Source organism: Peromyscus eremicus, chromosome 1 (assembly GCF_949786415.1).
Source record: "Peromyscus eremicus chromosome 1, PerEre_H2_v1, whole genome shotgun sequence".
In the NCBI taxonomy this organism is placed as follows: Eukaryota; Metazoa; Chordata; class Mammalia; order Rodentia; family Cricetidae; genus Peromyscus; species Peromyscus eremicus.
In genome coordinates, this window is record NC_081416.1 from 37,621,143 (window position 1) to 37,642,241 (window position 21,099).

At 41.3% G+C, this 21,099-nt stretch overlaps 1 protein-coding gene across 2 annotated transcripts in view; it reads left to right on the plus strand.

Moving 5' to 3' along the window:
- Pip5k1b (phosphatidylinositol-4-phosphate 5-kinase type 1 beta) overlaps window positions 1–21,099 on the plus strand; it is a 287,232-nt gene that overhangs the window by 98,889 nt on the left and 167,244 nt on the right. For both annotated transcript variants that reach the window (XM_059259518.1, XM_059259513.1), the window contains one exon: window positions 16,835–16,920. The gene's annotated coding sequence lies outside the window, so the exon portion shown is untranslated. The remainder of the gene's footprint in view (window positions 1–16,834; window positions 16,921–21,099) is intronic.

Here is a 21,099-nt window from a genome sequence, read left to right on the forward strand (position 1 = left end):
GAGAAGACAAAGAAGCGTTACCTTGAGAAGGAAGCTTGCTGCTCTTCTGTCAGTATGTCAGGAAGGGTGAAGAGAAGACAAAGAACATCCATCAGCTTTGAGGACTTTGACCTTAAACATAAAGAGAGTGAGACAAGGCTGCAGCTTGAAAGGAGGGTCAGTCCAAAGAAGGCTGTGGGAGCAAGGAGTAAGAGTCCCCAGGCAAGAGGAAAATTCTCATGTCCTCTGGTTGATGAGCCTGTGAGTGGAAGAGGTTCAAGATCACGGACAAAGAAGGACCAATGGTAGAAGACTCAGACGTGTGTGTTAGGGAATAGGTGGGTCAGTTTGCAGTGGCAAAATGACCTGAACTCAACGACTGAAAGGCTCAGGCTCAGAAGCTTCAGGACATAGCCTGCTGGCTCCAGTTTGTGGGCCAAGGAAGTGTATGCAAGGGCAAAGCAGCCAACTCCGTGGTGGCCAGGAAGCAGAGATAGCCAGGAAGCAAGAACAAGATATGCTTCAAAGACATGCTCCATGTGACTTCCTTCCTCCAACCACACCCCACCTCATACTTTTCATCACCTCCCAATAATGCCATTGTATTATGACGCCTTCAAGTGATTCATCTGTTGATAAGAACTGAGCCCCCAGGATCCAATCACCTCTCAGTGCTTGGATCCACCGACAGGAGGCCGAGCCTTCATTGTATGAGCCTTTGGGAGTGGGGCTCACCATAGCTACCATGATAGGGCACACAAAGTATGAGAAGAGAGACCATGGACGACAAAGAATGGGTATGGTACATATGGTCACAGGGTAGGAAACAAAAGGACTTTCATTCCTCTGTGAAGCAGGAACAGGATGCAGACAATTGTCCTGCAGGAGCTTTGAGGAGATGAATGGAGTGTTCTATGGCAGGACTAGCAGACTGACCAGCTAGAGAACTTTGAACCTCTGCATTCCCCACCTTGGCACTAACATTGTGATCTTTGACAAGTCATTTAGCCTCTTAATTGCCTCTGTGTCCCCTGGCACCAAGCAATGAGCTGTAACTTTGAGTTACTGGAGGAATTCCGTGAGTGAATTCATGTCATACTTATTAGAGTCTGGCACACAAGAGTGCTTCATGTGTGTTATTGCCTGGAACCATCATTATTGGTAGAACTGAGGCTGACTGCAATCTGGGGCGAACCAAGCACCTGTCTAGGCAAATGGGAATGTATTGACCAGGGGAGGGTGAGCTTGGCAAAGGAAGTGTTGTGTTCTGCTGGGAAGCCCTCGGAGGAGAGAGGCACTCAAGAGGGGCACACCAGGTCATGGAGATGCTGGTCAAGGAACACAAACATTGGAGGCACGGGCAAGAGGCCTCTAAGGACCTGCGAGTTGGTAAAGGAGTGAGCCCTTGTGAGTGTTGACAGGAAGCCTAGGAAGCCAGAGTGCCATCTATATATGAGCCCTTTGGCCCGAGTGGGCAGTGTAGCAGACGGGAGTGGCCAGGTAGAGCACGATACCATGCTGTACAGAGCCTCACGTGTTGGGGCCTCTTGTAGCTGAGGGTTTAGAGACTGCGCAGTGATGGGATCACTGTTGCCCTCTGCTCATTCTCCATGCGAGAGTGGCTACAACTAGTAACGATGCTAAATGTACAGAATAAATGCTACTTGCCAGTGACACAGCTGGGCTGTGTATGTTGGGCACTCCTCACAACCCAGGCAAAGAGCATCACTCTTTCCTGCTCTCAGACAATGATGCTGTGGCATAGGGATGGAGCGTATGGAGCTGTTTGCCCAGGCCATGCAGCTTGTGTGTGTTGGAGCCGGGGAGCAGTGCCATCATTAAAGCTGGCCATGTGGCTTCATAGACTCTTTCTGTCCACCCAGCCAGCATAACTTGCCAGTTTAGAATTAGCTGGGGAGAGAGAGGAGTGATTTGTGGAGGTTAGGGTGGTGACAGGGTTGTACCAGTTCCTGGAGAGTTTATGTCCTGTAAAGAGCTCTGAAGAATGGGGTGGATGTATGGTAGAGATATGAGGCCCTCCCGACCCAGCAACTCACTAGGGAGAACGGCTTGACGTAGCACTGCTGGAAGATCATGTGACTCTCTCTGTCTCTCTACAGTCTATTACATTCCCAAGCCCTGACCTCTACTCTCCTCTAATCCTAGCTAGCCCTGCCTCTGCATGACCTGACAAAACCAGAGCCTGTACTGCTCACAAGCCCCAGGCTCTGTTGTGGACGTTCTGTAGAAATACAGACCTGCTGGCTTAGCCGAAGTGGAGTGGCCCTCCTCCACTCGTCCTCAGCCAGATTGGGCGGAAGCAAGAGTTCCCTGGGGCAAAGGAAAGATTCTCTTGGGAATCCTGTAACCTTCCGTAGTTAGTGAAGCTTGAAAACCTGGACACTTTTGACTTAACCCCAAACTTCCCAGCCCCAAATAAAGCCCAGATGCTGACAGCTCAGCATTCCATTGCCCACCCCATCCTTTTCGTCTTCAGCTGGATCCAGAGCCTTTGGCCTTCGCTGCAACACTACCGCAGAAGTTTCCAACTGCATTCTAAACCTGGTCTTCCATTACATATTTTCTACTCTTGAGCAGTGTTTAGCAGATAAACTTTATGTGTGATGTATGTGGCTGCCTCCCAAGGCCACCTAGTCTGTAACTGACCACTCCCTCAGCTTGGCCTATCCTGAAGGTCAGGATAATCTTCGTCTCTTACCACACACACCATGGTCAGGCCCCTTTCTACCCCATGACACAGGTCTTTTTAAGCTGCTCTGACATCTTGTCTCTCCTTGAGACTGCAAACTCTAGATCTCTGTCACCTCCCTCACCCCCAGGCCTCCTTGTTCTGTCTCCTTTTAGCCCTGATTCTTCCATTTAGTCACTGGTTCACTGACTCATTTGGCTCCCAACATGTCTTAAACCTACACAGAGCCAAGCACATGTCAAACGTTCTACAGGATTTTAATATTCAGTGATTAGTAACTGATTTATGATCTGTTGGCCTTGATTTTGGGCTTTGAATTTTTTATTGCATTTTTTGTAACATTACCTATAAGCCCTCTGACTGTGATGATTGGATACTTGTTAGAGGCAAAGCCAAGTGAAAGCATTAACTCCTAATCCTTCTAAAGACATCCTTATTATTACTGTGCTTGTGTTTTGGCTTCTCATTTGGGTACCTTGACAACAGGGACCTTGACGAAAGGTCTTTCTCTTTCTTATAATCCCCGGTGTGCCTCACGTAAGGGAGTCCTGGTGGAAGTGAGTACATGCAATGCCCTTCTGGCTGAGAAACCTATCTTAAGCCATCATTTTGGTACTCTTTCCCCTCTAACTAGATACCTATATTTGTGTGTGAATCAAAATCACTTTTGTTATTTCTTGCCTGTTGTGCTGGTTAGTTTTGTCAACTTGACACAAACTACAGTTGATAGAACCTCAGTTAAGAATGTAAAGTGAGAAATCCACGGAGTTTGCTTAAAGGGCAAAGAGATTTATTAAGAAAGGAAAACTCGCAAGACAGAACAGAATTGTCGCAGTGTCCTGGGAAAGGTGAGGCATGGTCCCATACTGTTCTTCTGCCTGGAGACTGTTCCAGCATCCAAGTCCCATGAAAGAGCGAAGAGAGCCGCCTACATGCATCTCAGGTCTTAAGGGTAGTCCGGAGCCATGCCCCAGGGGCAGGCACTAAGGGCAATTACTGCTACATTTCTAGGGGCGATCTTCAAGGTCATAGACAGAACAGCTATCTACTACATCTCTCCCTTTTGTCTAAATAAGAAAGTTCTAACCTAGTATAAACTATATATAATAGGAACGATTATTAAGTATTGTCCAGGAGAGGAAAAAGGTAATAACATAAACAAAAATAGAAAAACAACGAGCAAGAACAACATCAAACAAGAGACATATACTAAAATCCAGAAATGTCCAGAACATAGGTAAATGGCATGTTACAGAAATTATTCCTGTAGTTGTCCTATCCTGGAGATTCTAACTTTAGTAGCTAAAATGTTCTTAGCTAAGATATGAGAGGATTATAACTGTAACTATCTAGTCTTTAACCCTATCAAAGACCTGAGAAGGAAAATAATATTACCTGATAAAATAAGAAGAGCAAGCAAGCAATATCTGAAAAATTATGAGAATAGACAGAGACATCTGGAAGCCTGGACAATCATCTACAGTTTCTCAGCACCGTTGGGACATCCATTTTGGCTACAGGCCTAGAATATCTGACAGACCATTGTCAGAAGCAGGAATTTTGAAAGACCACCTTACCCTGTCTTGGCAAGGTTCAGTAGTCACTTTTCCTTGTGTTCTGTTCGTCTGGAAAGGACAGCGTTTATACTGTCAGCAGTCAAGGCAAGGGCAGTTCTTTGCCCAGCAGGCCATTTTGTGCAAAGAAGACAAACTTCCAAACGGAGTGTCTTAGAGCCCAATATTCTCTCGGGAGTAGATCGGTGCTGCCAGGAGCAATTGTGTCTCATGTTAACAGAATTCTAAGTTATCAAAACATTTAGATGTCATATTCTCTAGGTCTATGAAGTGTTTGAAGATTACCTATACATCTGACATAAAGTTCTGTAAATCTGGAAAACCTACCTACATAAATGTAGATATGAGAAGCATGGGTGACTATTAATCTGTAAGTCTTATCTACCAAAATAACTTAAGGACTAAGGCTTCATATTAACAAGGTAAATAGTCTGTAAACAGATATACAGTGTAAGGACAATGACCTCAAAATTGTGACAATACACAAAATATCTTAAACGGAGGTAGAAATGTATAGTGCAATATGATAACAATATCCTTAATATGTATCAATATACAAAATATCCTAAACAAAGGTAGAACATATATACAATATGGCGAATATAATTTTACATTTATATCAATATACAAAATATTTCAAATAGGAGTAGGAACATGTGTACAATGACAATTATAGTTTTTAATTTGTATCAATATACAAATTATCTTAAATATGAATATAAAATTAGTTTACATTTGTATCAATATATAAGAATCCATGTCAGTGCAAATTATCTAAGGCTGATAGTTTGCTAAATTAGTTTACTAGCAGATCCAATAATCTACCTTAATATCCTATACCTATGTATTCCCCTTTTTCTCTCTTTTCCAAAAGGGAATCCTGAGTCTAAATTTTATTATTCCATCCTCAACCCTGTAACAACTTATCCATTAACCTGAGAAACTGAAAACTTTTGGAAGAGGGAGCATTGTTTTCTTAAAATTGCTTTCTGCTGTTTAGGAGGCGATGGTATCTCTGGGATCCTGTAAGAAAGCTAAATGGTTAAGTCTCAATAGGACGAGTTGTAATGTCAGAGATTCCTTGAGGCCATAGACTAACTGTCCTTTATAGTAGTACTTCTGACCTATGAGAGACCTTTGTTGCCTTGGTTTTCTCAAAAGATAACAAACTCATCTCCTAAGTACTTTGTAGATTGCAGCAGGAGCAGAGCTAAGCATACGACCAGGTTAATCTATCTTCTGGTCATAACTGGCTTTACCTGCATATGGTTTATGTCATTGAACAATGTCTGGGGCATGGACACAAAATAAAAGGGGGGAGCAGCTTATAAGACAAGTAAAAATTGAAAGCAAAGTATAGAGAACAAAAAATGAAAATTTACATCACACCATTAAAATGTGATACTTTGAAATTGGCCCTTTGTCAGATGTCTTACAAACAGTGAGTAAGAGACTGTAGAAGAATTATATGGAGAGGAGAAATCCACCTTTGGAGGCTTGTTGTGATTATCCCCCCCATGTGACTAGGAAGATATTTTTTAATGATATTTTAATGTTAGTAGAGTTCTTTCTTTCCCACATGCCAAATATCATGGCTTTATATGTATTTACTCTCCTGACGTGTTTCTTCCTCCCTCTGGCATGCCTGCCAAATAAGCACAAACACATTAGATCTTTGTGTGTTTAGGATTTAAAGACAAGGAGGGGACTATCCGGCTATGGTGGTGTTTCCATGAGAGACCGTGAGCGACGCAGGTCAGAAGGCAGCATGTGACTCGTCGCTGTTTGTACCAGCAACTTTCTTCTGTCCGTTGCCTGTGGTGAAACGGTTTTGAAACAGCTTATGAATTCTTTTGGCATAACCTTTGTTGGGAAAATGAATTACAAGTGGTTCATTTTATGCTGGGCCTTTGTTATCACCATTTCAAGCCATTCTGTTGGTTCGCTTTGTGAGAGCCATTCTGAGGGTTGATGCATGTGTTTTATGAGAGAGTATAGGAGCCTACAATTTGTTTTGATTAATCTCCCTTTGGATTCAAAGAGAGCAAGTGCTGTCATTTGGAATCGGTTTTAGCAGTGGCTCGGCTATATAAATATTAGAAATACAGACTGAAGCTTCATTTGAATTTTCTTTCTCCTATCTGCACGGATAGGCGCGCTTTACATTGACTATTAGAATATTTACATTGAATATTAGACTCTGGTTCTGTTTTTAGAACTTCTCATAAAACATGTAACATACCATACATCTGGACATATGTATGTATATGTGGCTTCCGTTATGCAATCATATAGCATACATATTTTCTGCACTTCAAGAGTTTATGCAAATATTATGTTCTTTAAAACTCTGAGAATGTGATTTCTTAATATAACAAGAGGGTTTATTTTTCCCAGTCTGAAAAGTGTAGACGTGTCTAACTTTGGAAACTATGTCAAGGGTTATTTTCAGCTTGGCGTGGTTTGGGTGCCTATCTTGGCGTCTTGGAGAATGGCCCATTGCAGTTTGAAATCTCTGCCCCCCCTTGCACCTTTGTTATTGTTGTATGTCACCAAATGCCTCACTGAGGGATGCTGGGCCTCTTCTCAGACACACTGGGAGGGTTATGGCGGTACTTTCTTCCCAGCAAGGCTGTTTACACTTACACCAGGCTGCCATAGATATGGAAATGGAACTTTCTGTGACCCTCACAGACTGGACTGACCCAGTTCCTCCTGCAAAACTTAAGAACAAAGCACATGCCACATTGTGTATGGCTGTTTGTGTGTTCCTCCCTCCTTCCCTCCCATTGACGTGATTTCTGTGAGAATTAGGCCCTGTCTTTGCCATTGTGGCCCTGGAGCCAGGCTCACTACCTGACATGTGATACTCATTAAACGTTTATTGAGTGAATGAAAGAATGGATTGATTTATTGTCTTCATAATGAACAAGAAAAGAGAATGATTAAAGTAAAAATGATTAGCTGTGACATGCACAAGTGACCAAGGGCCACACATATTTTATCTGCCTTTTGTTTTTGAGGAATTTAGAAAATGTGAATGTACACGCAGCCTGAATGGCAGGAAAACGTTGAAATATGGATGTCTTATGGATGCTCAGTTTCCACAGGGCAGGAACACTCAGATGATTAAATAATTCCTGACCCCTTCTCACTCCACACAGGATTGAAGTGAGGCTGTATCTGAGGAATTTGGCAACAGCACCACACCAGAACTCCTTACTGGGTCAGCACAACTCATGATAGAAGAAACGTGGACGAGAGTCCAAGGTCACAGAGGGTCAGCAGCAAAGATGGACAGAAACTGGGACTGTGAAGCCTTGGTCAGCATTAGAACTAGTTAGCACACTTCCTTGGTGTTTAATGAGCTGTTTTGTTGGTGAAACCAGGAAGGGCTTGTAGTTAGGATCCCTCACCCCTGGTGTCTGTTTGTTGACCTACTTGGATAATTAGCCACTTTTCCTGCTCATTTGACCTTGCCTCAAACTCGTCTGTGTGAAGTATGTGGACCTAGCTGAGAATCTGGGACTGTAAGCCTCCTGCTAAAGCCCTCCATCATGGCCCCTAGGTATGATCTAGCATCTAAAACATTCAGTAGCTGTGGAGCTGTTTTAAACAGCTCCCCCACCACCTTGGAAATTAAGAATGCCCTCTAGGTTAAGACTCACTAATGTAGAACACGTTTTCACATGAAATAATTATGTAAACTAATATTGTAGGCCAACCTTTCAGTTGCATTTACAAATTCAAAAATGCAGCTTAGTATGTATTAGTCTTCTAGTTGATTTTACGGAGTAGAAGGCGGGGTGTTACCACACTGGAAAGAACATTAGATCTGAAGTCAAGTGGCTCTGAGTCTGGTCTCACCTCTCCCACCTATAACCTGGACTGCAAGCAAACTGTTCGGTGTCATAGCCTCACTCTTCTGTCACACTTCAGCTCACTGAGGCCAGAGGTAGAGCGCGGCAGCTTTGGCTGTGATCCACTGAAGCTCTTACCCAATTGCTAGAGTCATAAAAATGGAGGCTCTTTTGCCGGCCGCTCACAGTCCACCTTTCCATTGAGAACCGTGATTCTTACACTCCTCACCTCACATCTACCTTCTCACTCTCGTTTTCACTTCTGGTTTGCTGTCTGTCCAGTCACTGGCATGCTTGACCTCCATCATTCCTCACTCTTGATCGGTTCTGTACCACAGGGAATTCATCTGCCTCGTTCAGATACTCTATGGGATCAGCTGGTTTTAGCAGATGGTCCTTAGGAGCCTCAACTGTAGTTTAGCTTCTGCATTCTGCCAGATAATAGGTTTTCTGTACCCCAATAATACACAGTAAGCCAGATCAAGTCGAATTGAAAAAGCAAAAGAACAGGTTTATTTGAGTAAAGCAACTCCTGGGTGAGTTTTCCAGTCCCAGAGATTGAGGCAGGAGAAGTCACACACCCCAAACTAAAGCAGGGAGTTTATATAGGTTGTAGACGAAGGGGAGATGATGTGTCTGCCACAAGCTGGGTTTATGCTCAAGTATGGTCAAAGGTGAACGCTTTAGGTGGGGATAGTATTAATAATTTCTCCTTCCTGTATATATATGAGAGGATATATGTGTGTCGACACAAAAGTATTTGGGCACAGGTGCATGTCAGTGTATACACATATGAAGCCAGAGGTCAACCTCAGGTGTTCCTCAGGAACCATCTATCCAGTTTTTTGAGACAATCTCTTCATGGGCCCCAGCTCACCAATTCCGCTGTTTTGGCTGGCCAGTGAGCTCCAGAGCTCTACCTGCTGGCCTCTCCAGGACTAGGATTACAAGCATGTACAGCCCACCATGCCTGGCATTCTACATGGGAGATCAAACCCACGTCCTTGTGCTTGTGCAAGAAGCACTTCACCAGCTGAGCCCCCCCCCCCAGCTCCTAAGTTATTTGCTCTTTAAGGTAACAGAATCCAGATGGTACAACCACCAGAAACACCGGTAAATAATCAGATTCACAAACAATGGCAGACCCTCTCATTTCCTGGCTTGTGTTAGGTTACCCAGCTTTCTCTCCCAATGTCTTACTATGTGACAGTAGAAGATGGCTCTGTTTAATTTCAGAAGTTTTTTTTTTTTTTCAATGAGCTTTAACTTGGAATCATGAGTCAAATTGCACTTCAACACATTTCCTAAGGAGATTATTTCCTTAATTGGCCATTGGATTTTCTGCATTCTGTGCCCTGGCAGATACTATGAATGCAACTCTGTCCAATTCTTATCAAAAGGTTGATTGTGAAGAATGCCATTCACAGAGGACTGCCTGGAGGATATGCAGTCTGTTCCTCACTGAGAGAGTCTAAAATTTCCTCATGGTTTGTGTCAGATCGTCAACTGGGATCTCCATATATTAGCTTCTTGTCAATTTCACTTTACGGGGAAGATAAATGAGAAACAAAAGCTTGGTCATTGGGGAATTTTGAACTGTGTGTTGAAAAAGAAAACACACAGCTTTCTAGATGAAGAAAAGTCCCAAAACAGGCTCCTGGGGCTCTAACATGGAAGTGCTTCCCTAGAAACGAGGGACACAAAGAAAAGGATAGTGAGCTAAGAGCCTTCTACTGCCGGAAAAAAATGTATTAATGAGGATGAAGGAAAGCTATTTCTACACATGGAGTGAGTCGGAGTGAGTCTGTGCGCTGCTCCCGGAGGAACTGCTAGAAGTACTTCCATCAGAAGAGAGCGGAACCAAAAGCATCAGGACAGGGGAGGGCAAAGAACCAAAATGTGGGTAGCAGCAAGCCTGGTCAAATGCGTTAGCTACTGTTTGCTTCTCTGTGATAAAATCCTGGACAACAGCAGTCCAAGTAAGGGAGGGGTGGCTTTGCCTGGCAGTTGGAGGGGATACAGTCCAGTAGGAGAGGAAGGCATGGAAGCAGGAAATGGGCAAATGGTTACATTGTATCTAGAGAGCCAAGACTGCTGAATACCGGTGCTCTGCTCACTTCCTGTTTTCTCCTTTCTACTCAGTCCAAACCCCAGCCCAGAGGATAGTGCCACCCACATTCAGAATGTGCCTTCCCTCCTTAAACTTCTCTGGAATCTCTTCCAGACTCTTCGGGTGTGTCTTCTAGATGATTCTAAATCCAGCCAAGTTGGCAATAATGATCAACCATCACAATGTATGGTCAAGTCTAAACGATGGGACTGTGAGCTGTCAATCATTAAGACTCCTTGAAGCAGAAGTGGTCCTGACTATGAGAAAGTGTTTGATGGATGGTATAAAGTGGGAAATGAGAAAATGAAAAACATCCCAAGTGTGCTTATCTGTGTTTAAGGAAGAGAAAAGAGATGTCACAGGTTGGATTCTCTAGAAGCAGGTGCTGGCACTAAGTTTCAGGTGCATGATATATGTGAAGAATTAACTGTTGTGAGAATTGTGCTCTCCAAAAATATATACATTAAAGGCCTAACTTCAAGTACTTGTGCACGTGATCTCAAGTGAGGATGAAGTTGTTGGGTTAGGCTCTAAGGAAGAATGGTTCAGGAAATAAGGAAAATGTCATGTGTAGACAGGGACACCTGGTGAATATGCTGTGGGGTGAAAGAGACCAAGACTGGAGTGATGAAGTATAAGCCAAAGAATGGAAAGATGGATGGCCACCACCAAAAATTAGGGAGAGGTGTGGGATGCCTACCTATTTTTCTGTGGGAGGCCTGCTCCCACTTTTTCTCCAGGGTACTCTTGAGGAGGGAGGAGGGAGGAATATTTAGATAAAAGGATAGAGGGGAGAGAAATAGAAGCACAGGATAGTCTCCAGAGGGCCTGGATCAGTATCCACCGGCCCCTTCTGTGTCTTCTAAAGGACCTTTTATAGGAATGCCAAGGGCTGGAGCAAAAGACCTCCCCTTAGCACAGCCAAGTGCAACAAGTGGTCAAGCAATCCTCTAGGCAGCCCTGCTGGGTAAAGCAAGCTCTGATCTCACTAGGAAACCTCTGTGGACCTCTACAGAGAGGTGAGGAATGGGTTTACCTGGAGTCTCAGAGAGATTATGGCCCTGTAAGAGACTTGATTGTGAACTTTCAGCCTTGAAAACTGTGGGAAAACAAATTTGTCACTTTAAGCCTATGGTCCTCTGATAAAGCAGCCTAAGGGAGCTAAAGCAAGCTATGAGGAAGCACAAGGCCAAACTCCCATGAAGAAACCACAGAGCCTGGGCTGACTGCATGAGGAAGAGTACTGCCTTGTCATCTGACCACAGAAAAGGCTGCCCCAGGAGGTTATGACCTAGGGTGACTGACTCCCTGCAGAGGCTGACTCAGAAGGTGCTAGCTGTGAGCTGAGATGTTTACTGACCCTGGCACACACACATACACACACACACACATACACAGACACACATGCACATGCACATGCACACACAAAACGCGTTATGGCATGGGAAAAATACCTGGGAATCAGGGACGTATGTAGTAATTTTGTTTTTACTGGAAAAAATATAGATGGGAATATAACTCAGTCGTAGAGTGCTTATCCACTGTGGGAAATGCCCTAGGTTTGACCCCCAGTATTGCAACAACAAAAGAAAGATTTTTTAAATTGATTTTTAAGTAGAATGATAACGATGAACTAGTATATATGAAACTTTTAAATTACCAGAAAGAAAAAAAAAAAGAAATTGAATTATAGACTTTATAAATCCAGCGAAGGAATGAGAAACAATAAATACAGTAACAAGTGTAATTAATCATAAGAATGTATGTTGGAAACAAGCCAAAATATAATTTTTCACAACAGATGTAAATTTTTTTATCTCCTATCAAGTAGCAAATTCAGATTAAAAACTGTAGGAGTCTGTTTTAAGCTATTTATAAGAAATACTAGTGAAAACAAACCGTAGAACTGGTGGGAACAGACTCAATCTGGCGCTTCGGTAATTGGTGTATGATGAAATTTAGAACAGCAAGCTTGGGGATGTAGGTCAGTGGTAGAGTGCTTACCCAGCATGCATCAGGCCCAAGTTTTGATCCCCAGCAGAAAGAGGGTCTGGGGGAGAATGCAAGTCCACCAACACTTTAAACCAGGTAGGTATGGAAACGTGTAATCCCAGTACTCAGGAGGCTGAGACAGGAGGATCATAAATTCAAGGATAGCCTGAGCTGTGTAGCAAGATCCTGTCTCAGTCCCTAGTATTTAGCGAGGCCTGCGTTTGGTCCTCAGTACCACATGACCCCCACATGGTGTCATACATGCCTTTAATCCCAGTGCTCTGGAGGTGAAGGCTGGAGAATCATAAATTCAAGTGACTGTCAACCACATATCAAGGTGGAGATCAGTCTGGGCGGCCTGACGTACCATTATAACAAAAACAAACGCTTAATGAGAATATCATTAATGTGTTGAGGAACGCTATTACTTTTTTCTAAAACGAATGAAAAACAAAAGGATCATATCTAAGTTAAAACTTAGAAAACCCCTCCAAAAAGAAGGGTTTTTGACAGTACTGGGGATTGAACCCAGAACCTTGAATACGCTAGGCAAGTGCTCTACTGCCAAGCTATGTCTCTAGCCCAAGGAAGAATTATTAACAGGAAAAGCAAAAGTACTAACAATAAAATGAAAGGCATCTACAAGATGTCTCTGCCTGATGCCATCAGTTCCTTTTGATTGCATCAGATTGAAGCTGCTTCCACCAGTTTAAGGGTGTTGGATTCGAATCTTGTCTTGAAGGAGATTGAGAAGTAGCTTGAAGATGAAGGGAAACAGTTGGGAAATCAGTGGCACCTCTGCCTTTAAGGTGAAGGGAGCCCTGGGATCTACAAGCCGTCTGAGTGGTAGACGCACTCAGACACAATGGCCAGCTTCATCATCACACCATCACTGTGACTGACTCAGCCTTGCTGGCTTTGGTGGCTGGTAGAAATGAATCCTCAGTCAGCCTTCTTTTAAGATAAATTAAAGATCACTGGAAATGTGGGTCAGGTGATGAAGTTACAGTTTCTTCAGCTTCGGCTGGGTACAGCTAAGTTGTGAAGAACTCCCTTTGGCCACTTTGGAAAGTCAAGATGAAATATGCAGATATCCATAAACTTCATTGTTGTCACCTAGACTGGAACATTAGCAAATAGCTGGGAGTTAGTTGTTCTGAAGTGAGTAGGATCAATCCTGTTTCTCCTGGGTAAATAGAGCTTGGTGATATGCTGTTGCTTTCCAGGACTGTGTACAACTGTCCCTGACCAAGTTAATATGCGAATTGCGATTTGGAATAAGCTTGGGTTTCAGGATAAAATGAGAACTATATCTTCTAAAGAGTACATAGCAAAATCTCTCATTTTACTTTTAAATATACTTAGGAATTATTCTGTTGAAAATTCAAGTTAAAAGTTTTCCTTGAGGGAACTAGAAAAAAACAGAACGCCAGTAGCTGGCCAGTAATTGGTATTGTTTGACCTAATTATCTTCATCGGTTCTCATGTATAGTTCTTGAGAGTCTGAACTGAGAGATGTTTTTTTGTAAATCTTCAAAATTTTGCATTTCAAGCCATCAGAAGTGATTTTTTCTTCTTAAATTAATATATATGTATATATATATAAAATCAGAATGTGGAGGAGAGAAGCTGAACACAAGCCTATTTCTAAGTAAAAATAATTTTATTTGAATTTCCTCCTTGAAAAAGCAGGGTCTTAAAGTCATACAATGCTGTTGATAAAAATAATTGAACAAGCCAGGCAGTGGTGGTGCATGCCTTTAATCCCAGCACTAGGGAGGGAGAGGTAGGCAGCCTGGTCTACAAAGGGAGATTCAGGACAACCAGGGCTACACAGAGAAACCCTGTCTCGAAAACAAAAGACAAAAGTAAATAAGTAAATAAATGAACAAGTAGTTTATTTCCAGTTTCAGAAACTATATATGGTTTTCAGAGTCTAATCTCATGTTACTAAGTCTATAAAACTGAGTCTTTTCTTTTTAAGTTTTTTAATTTTTATTTTATGTGCATTGGTGTTTTGCCATGGGTATCGGGTCCCCTGGAACTGGAGCTACAGACAGTTGTGAGCTGCCATGTAGGTCCTGGGAGTTGAACCCGGGTACTCTGGGAAAGCAGTCAGTGCTCTTAACCACTGAGCCATCGCTCCAGCCGCCTAAAATGGAGTCTTTTGTTGTAATTTTTCTTTTTCATATGTTTAGTTATCTGCAAATAGTTTTGGGGACGTTTCCAATTTTAATTTTATTATTTTTAAATTGTATTTATTTATTTTATGTGAGTTTCTGTGTACCATGTCTGTGCAGAAGCCCTTGGAGGCCAGGAAAGGGTATTGAAACTGAAGTTAGAAGCAGTTGTGGGTACTGGGAACTGAACCTGGGTCCTCTGCAAGAGCATTAAGTGCTCTCAACCACTGAGCCATCTTCCAGCTCCCTCAATTTATTTCTTACAACTCAGGTATGCATTAAATTGATGATTTGGGGTAGGGGAAGTAAATAGAAAATTAAAATGGCTCTTCCTTTAAAAAAAAAAATACAGTGAATGAAAATGTCCACAGAACGATTAAAAAGAATTCCAATAATAAAAATGCTATCTAGAGTACTTGAGTCTGTATACACACACAGAACATTAGAAATAAGGAAATAGATGTTTGTCAGAGTGCAAATGGTTTAAAATAATCCAACAACAGTATAATGGGGAACATTATGGCCGTAAAGTTTAAAATCTAAGTAAAATGGATGGTATGCTAACAAACTGCAAATTACTAAAATTTTATCCAGAGATGTTACAAATTCTAAGAGTTGAATAAAAAAATTGATTGCATATAAAGTCTTGCATTTTTATGAAATGTATCCTTAGTACCAAAACCTCATAACAAAGCATCCAGGTCACCCCCTCAGTATATACTTTTTTAAAAAAGATCTTGTGCGCTGCACAACTGTGGTGAGTTCATGATTGCATTGATGATGTCATATCCAGGAGACACAGTTTTGCCCAATTCCTCCCCAACCCCAACCTCTGACTCTTACGATCTCTCTGTCCTCTCTTCCATGATATACTGTGAGCTTTTGGGGGTGGGCAAGCTGATATAGATATTCCATTTAGGATGTCCATAGTTGCTTAATCTCTACTGTACAGTTATTTTAAACAGAAAGATGCATATATATAGTATATATATGTATATATATATACATACTTATATATATATATATATATATATATATATCAGTGCTGCTAAGAGCAAGTGGAAGTGTGTATGTGTGTGCGTATGCGTGCATGTGCACACGCAAGCAACAAGTACGGGGGAGGTTTTTTATAGCAATGCAACAAATTGTTGATATTGATTATCTCTAGGGGGATATGAGTGTAAGACCTAACTTATTTTTACATTATACCTATCTACAGTTTAAAGTTAAATATGATTAAGGTATGGTGACATGTGCCTGTAATTCCTGATACTAAGGAAGCTGAGGTAGGAATATAGCAAATTCAAGGCTCCCTGGGAAACTTAGCAAGATCTTGCCTGGGCATGCAATAAAAAGGTATGAGAGTGTAGTTCCATGGTAAAGTGCTTGCCTGGCTTCAATCTCTGGTGCTGAAAAAAGAAAAAAGATTACTGTTGTGGAATGTTAATTTAAGATGTGTTACATTTGTTTATGCTGTGGAACATTTGTTTTAATGATGCAAAGATGTGTTGCATTCTTTTATGTTGCATTTGTTTAACTCTGTGAAGCTATGTTACTGTGTCTGTCTAAAACATCTGATAGTCTAATAAAGAGCTGAACGGCCAATAGCAAGGCAGGAGAAAGGAAAAGTGAGGCTGGCAGGCAGTGAGAATAAATGGAAGGAAAAAAAGAGAAGGAAGAGCAAGAGAACAAGGAGAGGAGGCCATCAGGGGCCACCACACAGCCACACAGCCAGCCACAGAGTAAGAATGAAAGTAAGATATACAGAAGAAAAGGAAAAGGCCCAGAGGCAAAAGGTAGATGGGCTAATTTAAGAAAAACTGGCAAGAAACAAGCCAAGCTAAGGCCAGGCATTTATAATTAAGAATAAGCCTCTGTGTGTGATTTATTTGGGAGCTGGGTGGCAGGCCTCCCAAAAGAGCAAAAACAACCAACAACAATTACAATGAGCTACTATCTCTTCTATGCTGAATATAATTATAACCAAAAGTTTGTAGAAGTATTGTTTGGAGTATGTCATCAAAGCAATGCTGATTTAAAAAAAAAATCAGTCGATTTATCATATAACTACTGTTGAAAGATTATTCATATGTCAAGAAAAGAATCCTGTCTGAAAACTAATAGGGGAATATCCAGTCCAGCCTCTGTAGTTTGAGTCTGCTTTTATCTGTTGGAAACTCTGTATCTAGAAGTAAATCATGTCCTTTGCTGGGTCAAGTAGGGACTTGGAAGTTAAATTGAACACTATAATGTGTTTAGTACATGTTGGGTCCTATGGTTTATCCTCTTGGTACTCACTTTATTTACTCCTTCATGTGCACCCCTCCCTGTAGTCTCACTACTCAATCCTAGAGCCACATCTGATCCTTTGGGGAAACAGGAAATGAGGATTATCACTTAATATTGACCAGTGATCTCTTTTCTAACAGGAACCTGGGGGACAAAAGCAGCGTCAACAATGAGTCGGCCACCCGTCACTACCAACTACAGATGACTTGCCATTTTATTTACAAAGGTAAGGAAACGTATTCTATATCCCTGATCCTGACAGATGCTCTACACAGCACTTAATTTCCCTACTGTGTCTTATTTACCTACCTAGTTCATGACATTTAACGTTGGCCGTATCAAATTTCAAACAAACATCAAGCAAACAGGACATGGAAAGTTTTGAATGTCTGTCCATGTGTGGAGGGACAGAGCATGGCAGGGGAGGAAAATGCCATGAATTGTGATGCCTGGCTAATATTTACTCACCTTAGAATTCTTAATTTTAAACAAATACTCTATAGCAAAATATTAAGAAGAATGCTGAATTCATTTGCAATCTCATCTTTAGGTAAATCAGTAGTACTTCTCAGAATATCTTCCCTCCTTTCTTTTATAGAGATAGGGTGATCATAATGTTGTCATCTATGCTTATCTTGGTTTACATACTTGTAAGTATGTATTGTTCCCAGTGCAGAAACATAACAAGCCTAAGTAAGAACAGAGAGTAACCCCACTGTGCCCAGTTTAATAGTCCTCTGTAGTTTGCTCTTGTGGCCATTAGTGTTGTCAGTTTGGGAGGTCTGGAATATCCAGGGAGACAGGCCTTTGGACATGCCTGTGGGGGATCATCTTGATTGCATTGACTGAGGTGGGAAGACTGGCTACTGTGGGTGAGAGTTTTGTGTTCCCTGAACAATGATTCTGGAATGTATAAAACAGAGTGAGCTGAAAACAGGCAAGTAAATAATTGTTCTTTTCCGCTTGCTAGAGATATAATGTGAGTAGCTGCTTCTGGCTCCTGGGCTTTGATTTCCCCACAGTGATGAACTGTATTTAGAACTAAAATAAGACCTTTCTCCCTTAAGTGGCTTTGGTCATAGTATTCTATCAGGAAGAGAAGAAAATAACAACTTTGAACTCAGTTGGCTTTTTAGGGGTGATAACGGGAGAATATCAATAGATATTGATCAGATTTCATTTCTAACACTACTCCAGGGTTGGGGGCAGAAGCACTATCAACAATGGATAGGCCACCCATCACTACCATGGCCCTCCTTTATCTGTGCTGTGCTTCTCAAAAGGAATTTAAATGAATTGAATACGCTGGCATAGTTTCCACCTTCTCTTTCCCGCCGTCAAGTTAGGAGTGATTTACAAAGTAATGAATCGACTTTGAGATTCTCTGTTCACTGCCCTCCATTCGTGTCAATTAGTCCATTTCCCAGAGGTTGTTTCTCAACTCCCCGCAGAGTGGCTGTTGAAGTGGTTTCCATTTTCAAAGCTGAGGGTCTGAGAAGCACAGCTGCTCACATGGCATTCTTCAGGGAGGTCCTTCTTCTCTTGGCTCTGTTGAGCGACTGAAGGTTGGCTTTTTATCCTGAGCTGATATTACTGAGTCTTTCAAGTATTTTAATCTTCCTAGCATTTTATTCAGAACACCATGGAAGCACTATTCTAAGGAAACTAGGGAAAAAAATTGGTTCTTCTTTAAACAAATAAAGCAGACGTTTAGTGAAACAGATGTCTTTGTGGACTCCCAGTTATAATACAGACAGGATGAATGGAGTCAGTCTGAGAGTAAAGAGGGTGTGTGTGTAGCAGAGGATTGATTGTGGTAGCTGTAGACCTGGTGAGGTGGGCTCATCTAAGTCCATATCTTCATTCTCCTGAGTAGTCTTAGTTATGTCGAGTACCCATCATCAAGGATGAACTCAGTTATTTAGTTCAGGTGTGGAGACATGGCTGGCTAATTCTTTGATGCCATGAATACTGAACTTATTAAAAGCCCAGGATTCAAAAGCTTGCAGGAAAGTCAGATCTGTCTCTCCCCGGGGTATTAAACGCCCTTCGTGTAATTTAAGATCATGAAGTACTCTTGGAATCAATGGTAATTAACAAAGAGTTCCAAACTGGACTGTGAGCAGAAAGTGAGAGACTGTGGAGCATTCAACCCTAGATGATATGTCTTCAGCAAACCTCTCCCCTCAAGCTTAGGGATCTAAATGAAAGAAGAGGCAGAAAGATTGTAAGAGGCAGAGGTGGTAGATGACTCCGAGGAAGACAACATCTTCCAGACCCAACAGGACTGGAACACGTCTGAACTCACAGAGACTCTGATAGCACACATAAGATCCTCACTGGTTCAAACCAGACAGAATCTCAACACGGAGAGGGAGTAGACAGAGAGTCCCACTCCTAACCAAGAAGCTATTTGCAGTTGATTCCTGCTGGGAAAGTGAATATCGGCTTTCTCCAATGCAGTTTCACTGAGTATGTCAACCACACTCCAGATCAGGTCCCAAGTCAGGGAGTAGTTGGCCAATACAAATCAGACTTCATGTTTGTTTTGGTTTGTTGTGCACATTTTGTTTTGATGTTTCTATTTCTAAAGTTTGTTTGGCTGTTTTAATTAGTTATTTTTTGTCTTTTTTTTTTTGTCTTTCTTTTTGAGAGGGGCAGATATGAAATGAGGTGAGAAAGGAGGTAAGAAAGATCTGGGAAGAGTTAGGGGAGGGGAAAAATATGACCAAATTAGGATATGTGACTTTTTTTTTTTTTTTTTTTGGTTTTTCGAGACAGGGTTTCTCTGTGTAGCTTTGTGCCTTTCCTGGTCACTTGGTAGCCAAGGCTGGCCTCGAACTCGCAGAGATCCGCCGGCCTCTGTCTCCCGAGTGCTGAGATTAAAGGCGTGCGCCACCACCGCCCGGCGTGACATTTTTTTTAATAATTTTAAAAAGATCCTGAAGTTTTGTGGCTCCCTGATGATGTAGGTGCCCTTATTTATCACAGAAGTAACCGGCTTTAATTTTTTATGAATTTGAAGTCGAATATGAATGCCTATTAAGTGTTTAAAATTACATGTTTGAGCCGGTCCATGGTGGCGCATGCCTTTAAGCCCAGCACTCGGGAGGCAGAGCCAGGCGGATCTCTGTGAGTTCGAGGCCAGCCTGGGCTACAGAGGGAGTTCCAGGACAGGCACCAAAACAACAACAACAACAAAAAAGTTTGAATATCTAATGTCTATCAGTTAGAAAAGTATTTTATCTTAAATGCACTTGAAAAAACTGGAAAAGTTAATAAATAGTTTTGCATATGTAAAACTAAAACCTCTCTGAGTCAAAATTTTAAAAACAAATTAAAAGGCACATAGCAGCATGGAAAAACACTAATAATGTGCTTAGTAATAAAGTAATAGTCCCAAAACTTAGAGTTAAAAGGGAAATTAAAAATACTAGTAACAATTATAGGTTTAAAATCAATAATTAAAATACTAAGATTCTAATAGATAGTATGGGAAACTCAAAAGCAACATACAAAGAGCTAACAATGATGTGGGGAAAATTTAATCTTCATTAGTAATTTTCAAAAATTAAAATTAAAATGAGGATTGCCCTTATTTGACCTATCAAATTATCAAAGATATCTAAAATATAGTAGTCAATAAAACAAGCTCCCACTCACTATAGATAGGGCTATGAGTGGGTTTAGATTTCTTGGAAAGCAATTTACTAGTATATTAGTAAATTAACCTTTGAAGGGTTAATACCTTGGTATGACTTAGTCATTCCAGGAATTGAGTCCAAGCTAACATTGATATTGGACAAAGATATAAGCATGGATAATTACTGTATTATTTGCAGAAGCAAAATTTTTGGGCCACTTCAACTATCCATCAATATTAGCATTATTAACTAAAGTATTCACACACAATTGGATTCACACAGTGATGTCTCCTTGCATCTAAAAGAAAATATTCTTTTCCCAGGAAGGATTTTTTTTTTTATCATAAAAGGGACACATTCTTATTATATCAGTGTTCAATGAAAACACCAAGATGGATATTATCATTTTTCATATCAAAATGCATATTTCAAAAGGTAGAGAAAGCTGTGCTAAAATGTGACTCACGGAGCTGCTTCAGGGAAGTAGTATTAAGAGTGGAGTTGTGTGTGTGTTCTGAGTCATAATTTTGGTACTTTCCAGATATTTTTACAGTGAGCTCTTACAACAACCTGAAGCAAAGTAAATTTTAAATAGCTTTTAACAAGAAATCTGTCCCCATGAAAAGGGGTTTAAGCGTCTGCAATATCTTTCTTCAGACTTAGAGTTAAGTATTCTCCCAATAAATACTCTTGGGTTTTCTTTTTCTTTTTCCTCTGTATCCTTGTCTTTCTTTGAAAAGACAGTGGCAGTAACAACAACA